Here is a 9,484-nt window from a genome sequence, read left to right as displayed (position 1 = left end):
TTTTAGTATATAGAATTGTTTATAGTAAGTAGACTGATGATATTTATTTGCTCAATTTTTTAACGTACGCAGTGAACATAGCGTGTAAAAATATATAAAATATGCAAAGTAGGACGATATTTAACGAGCAGAATGCATCTTTATATAAATTCTTCGCGCAGAAGTCTCAATATGTCGTATCGATTCTTTATATGGCAAGATATAAGATCGCACAGAATTTCTTAGTCTGGTAATGGTAATACACAGTGAACATGATAAAAGGAGAAAAAAAAACCCGATAGAAAAGTTGAATGTCCCGTGGCTTTTTCCCATGACTCAGGTAGGAACGAAGGTACGTATTAGAGAATCCTGGGGTTCCTTGCTCAAATCCAGGATCTTGTCTTTCTATTTGAATAAGATTCACCCTGTTTATCATTTTCTACGATTTCAACCCTCAGTCTCACCCTTTCGGGCACGGCTGCGAGACGGGTACGTGGCCATAATACGTAAAAATCCTTTCCCAAGGGGTGAAATGAACTCCCCGCTTCTTTTTTCACCCTTTTGCTCGTCAGTTTCTAACGTCAAATTAGAATTTTGTACGGACCGGCTGGATAAAAATTCGATTTTCACCTGGACTCCGACCCTTTCCTTTCCCTCCAACATCCCCTAACCCCCAGGCACAGTTCGCTAATTTTAAAACGTACAGATAATAGGTTTTTTTTCTGGTCTACAGACTTGCTTCGAAAAAATAAGATTACTGTGTTATTCCGTATCCTGTTACGAATAAACTCGCCAGAAGATTAAAAAGTTATTAAGAGAAACGTAGATATACGACTAAATTAGGATTACGTAGAAAAAAGTCAATTATTTTCAAAGCTTCTTCATGAATGACCACATCGGAACGATTATCTCAAAAATGTTTCATGTCTGTTATACGTACAGAGATATATTTCATATTTATGAACGTAGAAGAACAAGATTAACTGGTACTTGATGTATCAACGTAGGCTGTTCTCTTTTTTCGTATCGATAAATCACATCAAATTCGCCTTAAGTTTGTTTAGATTAGACGTTGGTGAAAAATTATTTTTATACCCACTCAAGGTCTCGATGTTTGACTTATTTACTTCTACATCGATACATCGAATAAGTCTCATAAAATAATTTTAACTTAACCACCGGACGAAACTGTAAATGTTACTCCTGGCTATTTCTTTTATTCGCTTGATTATTAAAAAAAATCGTTTCCCTCTCAGGCAGCGATCGACAGACTCTCGAGATTCATCAATTTTATCAACCCCGCCAAAAAGAAGAAAAAAGCCAAGAACCTAGAAACCTTGATTCGGAAAGGGAGACCTTTGCTGGTATAGATTCACGTGAAAAAGGAAAAGAATCGGTTTCTCCACGGATCGAAAGAAAGTTAGACGCGTGGAATGACAAATGGATTTCTGGACTCGATTATACTCCGCTAGAAATCCACGGGAACCACGTGAGAGATTTGATGGATGGAGAGGCGCGATCATGTGTGGAAAATTTGCGCCGCGAATCGCCGGTTGATCGAACTTTTCACGAATGGTTCGTGAACGAATCTCGATAGAAACGATCTGCGAATCAAAGTCATCGGGTCCTTCTACCCCTTTTTTCTCTTTTCCCTTCTCTTCGTCTGTCTTTTGCCCTGGCCGAGTCTCTGTCCTCCGCCAGATCAACCGGACTATTTATTTTCGGCGTGTCAAAACGAGTGACTGATGACGACACGATGCTAATTCCACCATGTGGGAACCGATCGTTACCAGATCTCATCGCCGCGGAATAACAAAAAGCAGGACCCGTACGATTTCGATCGTGAGATATGGAATAGTTAAAAAAAGGAAAACGCGATCTGCACGAGTTAAGCATCTTGAAATATTATCGGAGGAATTTTAGCGGTCTCATCTTAATTAATTAGTGTTGGAATTTTCCATGGTAATCGTTTAGAAGGTTAAACAATTAAATTAACGTCAGAAGGAAGCTACTGAAGAGGAAAGAAACGCAGCATTTTACAATGATACACCGATTTATGGAAGTATCTGAACTTTTACTGTAGAAAACGTTCGAACATTTTGAAATTGCACTAATACTGTAATAAGACTGTCGCGATTATATCGGTAAAACTCGAAACCTGTTCGAAAATGTATATGGAAATTGCAAGGCATTCACTGCAAACGTACGTTTAGTACAAAAGCGCGAACGACGATCTTACTACTTCTAAAAAGTACCTACAAAATATTCGAGTACCTTCGTGAATCTGCATATAGGACGCTAAATGCAAATTTAATTTTACAAAGTGATGATTAAAAAATTGCAAGTCTCACACAGGTGTACGTTTTCTGAACTGTCCCTTTGTGCGTCATCCTCGTTAGGTCCGCAAGTTTTTTTATTATTTAATTTGTACTTTACAATTTGTCCAGCTGGACATTTGGCTAATTTTTCCAACTTCATTGCTAAATAACACGTGGATGGGTATCCCCAGCGGGATACCATCTTCGAGTAGGTCCGCAAGTGAGAAGCTTTTCCGCGTTAAACGAGACACGGCCTGTCGATGTGTCTCTGTCGATGTTCCAATAATCAGTAACGAAAATACCAACAGAAGAGAAGTTATTACGTCACACTGTTTCAAAAACATCCGCGTGGATAGAGAAAAAACGAGAATGATAAAAGAAGGGGGGAATCGCATGCGAGCACTCCCTCGGCGAAAAATCGTAAAATACAATTTGTTAAGATAAACAGATTGGTCCATAAACTCACGAATTCTGACGAATTGGCTGACAAGGGTCTCCATTAGTCGGTGTTCGAAGGAAACGGCGATGAGCGTGACCGAACCCGTCGAAGCATCCATCAGATGGTGGCGGCCGTCTGAAACAGAGAAGAAACGATCAATTTCTCGGTGAGCAGTAAAATGCATGTTATTTCTCGTAAAGTGGCGTCTATCCGGGGGAAAAAAAAGCTAGCCAGCTTCGTGTGTTGTTTACCGGATGGAAGAAAAAGGCAAGGATACGTGAGGATCTGCGCCGGCGGAGAGAAACCAGAAAATCAAATATTGATTCTCAGTTATGAGCGTGTAAAGCGTCACGCGATGCCGGGCCGCCTTTATTAAGTGATTACTCTCATTAGCTTGCACGCGATGCGCTTTGTGCCGGCCGTTACAAGCCGATGAGACACAAAATGGCGTTCACCGTTGCTCCTCCTTTCGACCACCAGCGAATCCAACGTTCGTCCCTGTGAAGTTTCCACGGGAAATTCGTCGAACGAAACTCGAAACCTACCACGAAATTAACCATCCGACGATGTTCAACGACAATCAGCAACAACGTTCCATCGTCGAGAATTTTGCTCGATATACGATCCCCGTTACGTTCTCATGAAAAGCAATTTCCTACCCTTTACGACCTATGCAAAATTGATCTTCCAAATGGAAGAGCAGACGTTGCATCCCTTGTCACCCTGGCTGTGATCCGAGGACAGCTATGGGCGTCATTAAATACTCGAAGTGGAAGCTCGTGCTCGGAGTTATCTATCCGTCCGAGAGAAAATGCTACTTGTTTACTATGCGTTTAAACATTTACTACAACTTCGTGGATAAGCGCGTTTTGGTTGATTTGCACTTTCTTTCGTGTCCGCGCTTAGATTGTTTATCATCTTTCGAAGAATCTGAACGAATCGTACGTAGTTGATTCGTAGTTACACAGTTCTTATACACGCGCATGAATATCTGAATGGCAGTGCTTCGCTGGAAAAATGTACAATTAGAATAATTTACGATTTCACTACTTCTCAAGTGAAAAATTTAGAAAGGACGACCCTCGACGGAAGGTTGAAATTAATGAGAACTTCATTTCGAAAGTTCGTGAATAAAACCTCGTTGGGAATGTAAACGATCCAGGAAAGTCACTTCTCTCGAGAAACACGCTTCATCCGATTACGAAGTTGAAGCTTCTTCTACTCGATAGTTAGCCAACCGTTCGATTCTCGATCCTTTCCCAAAGTACCTTAAAAGAGCGTTGCATTACGATGAATTACAGCATCCAACGAATGCTGCTATTCAACGAATCCTATAAATAATCGTATCGATTGGGTCTTTGATCTTACCGAAGGGAGAGTTAAAATTACGTAAGAACTATTGGCAGTTTGGATCTCGTACATAAAGCTACGGCGACAATCGAGGAAAGAGTAAAAAAGAGGGAAAACGAAGCGTGTATCGACAGAGTTCATCGATCGACCCGCGAACTGATTAGCCCGAGGAACTCGTGTGCGGCTCTGGTCGGCTTTTTGCGCGACGATTTTCACCGTTGCTTATTTTGCCTGTCTCTGTCTTTCTCTGTTTCGCGCAGAGCGAAGCCGAGGTCCCTCCTCGTGTCCCCTCTGTGTGTTTCACGATCGAAACGACGCACGCTCTTGTCCATTTGCTCGTCATGGTTTGAATTCTTACCGACCGTCCGACCGGACGACGAACCAGCCATTTGGAATTCGATCAGAAATACTTAAGGTGGCGTCTGCTCTCCTCTGCCTCCTTTCTCTCTTTTATTCCCTGCCGTTCTCTTCGTCTTTCTACCGGCCGTAAGTCACCAATCAACCCCCACCAAAGGCTCCTGGACGGCGTCGTTCGACGTCGGTGGACGCGCGGTTTTGGCCTCCGCTCTATCGAGGCCCCCAGCTCACCACCGATTCCAAAGGCTTCCGAAAGAATTTAAATTAAGCCAGCCTGGCATATCGAACTGGCTAAAATTAATTGATTTATGGACGCGGTGCAGTTCGACTTCTACCGATGTTTAGTCCGTCTCGCGAGGACGCTCCGACGGTTCCGGATGACGGCCAATTACCGGCCAACCAACGAGCACGCGCAAGAAAAATCGGTCCACGTCGTGTCCTTTAGCGTGGATACGATCCAGATCCCAGGGAGCATTCCTCTTCTTACCGACGCCACTTCGTCAACGATCGCGAACTGCGATGCTCGAAAGCGAGTTCAAGATTTGCACGATCAAAGGCAGCAATAAGGAAGCAGCTGCACTTTTCGGTAATTCGAAGGAAAATCCATTACTATGAAAATTAGTCGATTACTGCGTGTCGGCAGAAGCGATTCGATTTTGACTAACTGTGAGATGGTATTTTTCGGTTCGTTCGAGATTCTTAAAAGTGAAGCTGCCTTCTCGTCACGGCAATCTCTTCAATCGAGGAGAAGTTTATAACAAGGAGACAGCTATGATAATTCGCACGTGTACGTATTTCAAAAGTGCTATGACTCGAAATGATTCGATCCTGTGTTAGGGGAACGTCAAAACCGTCAAATGTAGTGGAATATTACAAAAGTAATATTTGACTATTGTTTCCTGGAGTTCATTTGCTAACGTTATATATTTAGTAAATGATTTTTTTTTTATACACGATTTTTCCTGGTTTACTGAATTTGGTGAAAAATGTCGTCTCCTTATTGCAGCGAACCCTTCAATTGAGCTATATGCTGTTGTTTTCTTTTTTCTTATAAAAATCGTTATTCATCGTGGGTGACGACTGTAAGTAGTAGATATTTTATGTGGAAAGAAAACACGTGTTTTAATGAGAGGCGATTCCGTGGACGAAACGGATACTTTCGGTGAACCTCGCCGAATACTGATTGTTTTTTCCGTCAAAAAGAGCCCGTGAACTTTCGATGAAAGGTGGAAGCTCATCAATAAGTTATGCACGCGTGCACATTGCCCTTTGAAGTGCCGCGCTCCCGGGCTTTTAACCTCGCTCAATACAATTCGACGAGTTGAACGATCGAGGAAACTACGATTCGAACGCCGAGAAATTTCCGACAGGTAGCCACCCCCGATCGTTTCAGTGGCGATACGTGAGCTTGTTTGTAATGATTAGACACCAGATGAGTGAATAATCGTATATTTGGAAAGCGGAAACAGCGTCCCAGAAACGTGAATGTAATAGAAAATTTATCCGTTCGAGTATTTAACTATGTTGTTTACCACTTTACCACGATTATAGAATTATCGAAGAAAAAGGACGATATTGTTGAAAAATGATATTTAAAATTGCCAGACTATTGGAAGCGATGAAATTTGAGTGCTAGTGCCACCTAGTTGGTTGAAATTCGTCACTCAAAGGTTTCTTTAGGTCTGCTTATTATAGGGGTCTGTTATCCTCCAACTGCTTTGGACGGTGAGTATTATCTGCTGGTAAAGTAGAATCCATAGGAAATTATGGAATATGGTTTCAGTTCGATTATCGACTGGTTCGATTTTAAACACCATCTTCTAACGACCTCTAAATCATACGCATTCGATATCGAAAATTGTGTGTACAATACGTAATCATTGACTAATAATAGGATTGCTGTATACTCGTCTGTGACGTAATTGACAGATTGGAAGCGTTTGATTTTCGCGTTATTACCATTCACCAAGCACAGAATAGATGTGACGTTAAATAGCACCTCGTGTTGCACGTTCTGAAATACCGGCTTTGAAGATAATCAGAGTGCTTTTCACGCCCTCTGCAATTTATAACATCGCAACGATTGTAATTCTGTAGTCCATTTGAACGAGCCCGGTTTATTCAAATACATAGCAAAGACAGATTCAAATAAATAGAATTCGACCGTATATCAAAGACAAATTACAGACGTTATTATATAGAATAGGTAATTAAATTAATAATTGAACTAAAACGATACTTCAACATAATCTTACGCTAGCAAGTAAACAGCTGCGTGTGCGAAAACATATTAGATGTATTTATTTAATAATTAATCGTTGAACAATAGTATACGCTTAGAATTGATTTATGTTGTAATGGAAAAATCACTTTTCATGGCAACGATAAAATTCGTCACCTTTCGACCAACCTTCTAAAACCTTGTCAAGGGTATATCATCGAATATATGTATGAAATATTCGATTCAGCTATTTTTGATTAAACGTAAAGATCGAAAAAGACTTTCCCTTACTTATTAGCGATTTAATCATTAATTTATAACATTGAAGCTACTAATTTATGCGCGTGTCACCTTTATTTCGTAGATACACATCTCGTGTGTATTTGTGCCATTGAGTAACGTACCTCGTTTGTGTTGTCACACAGCGTTATCTACGAACGATAAATTTAATGTTTTCTATTTTGCCAGTTCTAAATTATTCGGGTAAAGATATTTATGTTAACATGTATTTCTTAAATATATAGTAACAAAGAATATTCTAGTATCCTTGTATTATCTGTTTCTAATTTATTTTAAAATTTAATCTAGACCTATTTTACATTACGCGATTTTGACGGTTTATTTCTACTAGTTTCTCAATTTTAATTATAATTCTTACGTTAATTAGTTTCTCACTTGAACTCTAATTTAAATTCACTTAGAGTTTGTAATATTTCATATTGCAATAAGTACGAATTTGACTTTGAATACATATTAAGTTTTGCGCTTGCCTGTGCATAAGATACATACTTGTTAGGGTACATAAACTTCAGCTTTAAGTAATTTCAAGCATAGTATTAAACTTCACTATGTAGACCCACGAGCGTGAAAAGAAATTAGACTTTGATTTCATTCTCCATCACTTACTCCTTCAGTATTCCTTGATATTATTAATACGAACGATGAAATAAATCATAAAATAAGTGCCCATTTTGTTTGACTGAAATATCGACCCTCAAAAAATCAGACATTTTTTGATCTCATGGATGACCGTGTTTTTCATAATGTTCCGCATTTATTCTATGGTATACAAGATCGATAAAGTTAGAATATAAAAGTAGCAAAGACTATTTATAGAGGCGGGTTGTACAGAGTTTACATAACTTTTTATAAGTAGTTTACAAAGAATTTCAAATAGAATTTATCGATCTTACTATCGGAAGGTACACCTTCCTCTTACCATCAACCAGTACTGAAAGCACCGATATCAAATGCACAGGGAGAGCGAGGATGCACCAGTTTGTACACTGATTAACAAAATACATTAGCAAGTAGTTGGCAAACATTTCGACCCGGCTAGCCACCAAGAGGAGCAATCCGTCTATCAGCAAAGTTTTGTCGGGGAGATAACTTGTTCGAAGGACTCGAACTCGCCATGGCAACTCGGTAATTGTAGTCAACGCAATTCCCGCGCCAGTTCGGACGTCTTAGGCGTAACTTTGTCAACCGTGAGGAACGAGAGTCAGCTAATCCTATAGCAAACAAGAGAAACCTGTAACAAAAGATCGGCAACGGGCCCATCCGCCACCTACAGGCTCTGATGAACCGTCGTCAGCTCAACAAGTTTGCGCAGAGCAAAGGAATAGGACACGTATATACAAACACGCTAGAGTCTCATAGCGATACATACACGCGCTCCAGAGGTGTTGCACTCGAGGGAAACAAGAAAAAGACGGAAAACCACGGCAGACGAGAGGATGGTTAGCTGAAACGAGAGTTTCATGAATGTCCATTCATTGAAAAAAGCCCCTTCAAAGCGTTGCGTACTTGGAGGTAGCAGCCCTGGCGGACGATTCCAAGGCTCTGAAAAGGGAAATGGAGAAGGCCAGTGTGTGCGATGTAGCAAGGGAACCTTTCTCTCGGAATCGATTGCGCTTACGCTCGTGACCGCTCGGGCTAATTCGGCCAGCATCGGCGATTCAAATATGTTCGATTACGCGAATGACGCGGTAAACACGTGATTTTGGAGTCTACTTAAGCCTCTTCTAGCGAAATTTAATCGACAGGGAGAAGAAATTACAGAGGAACCTCGGAATCTTTGAATGAAAACCAAGGAAAATTTTTCAGAGTTATGCAGATTTTGTTTTAGCTTAGAAACGGCGTAGAAAAAAGTCTCGAGGAACATCGGATTGTAAAAATTGCGAGGTCATAGAGGTTCCACTACGTATGGATATCGATGTATTTACGAGATTAACGAGAATTAACCGTTCTAGCGATAACATATTTATCATATGCTGCATACTTATTACGATGAGATGTAGGTCAAGTAGATTACGTTATCTTCGATACGAAATACACGGGTTGTATCTGAAATTGTTTTAAAGTTAAAAGACGCAATATAAATGTATTCATTGATGGCCGAAAGTAGCAAATTTTTTATATATTCTATACGTTCAGAAAGTTGGCTAATTATCCGAGTGCTAAATTATATCTGGTAAATCATAAACTCACGAAGGAATAAACTCCGATAAACTAAACTTTTGTTAAGCGTGGAATACAAAGGCAGTTTGTTATTACTACTTTTTTAAATCCGCACAAGAGGAGAAATAATATTGTTAGCTTGCCAGAAGAATGATAGAACCAGGAGAAGTACATTTTCCAACAAATTTGTTTGAGATAAAGAGTTATTAATAGTTGATCGTTTAGCGATGTCAAACATAATTCTCGTAATTTTCCATTTTTAGCCCATAAAACTTTTTGAAAGCTTTGCTCTTCTAACACGGAACTCAATTATTTTGAAGCACGTCATCGTATTTATCGCAACATTTAATTAAACAGATT

This window comes from Bombus vosnesenskii, unplaced genomic scaffold (assembly GCF_011952255.1).
Source record: "Bombus vosnesenskii isolate JDL3184/JDL3185 unplaced genomic scaffold, Bvos_JDL3184-5_v1.1 scf7180000013265, whole genome shotgun sequence".
In the NCBI taxonomy this organism is placed as follows: domain Eukaryota; kingdom Metazoa; phylum Arthropoda; class Insecta; order Hymenoptera; family Apidae; genus Bombus; species Bombus vosnesenskii.
Note: the sequence above shows the minus strand (reverse complement) of the source record.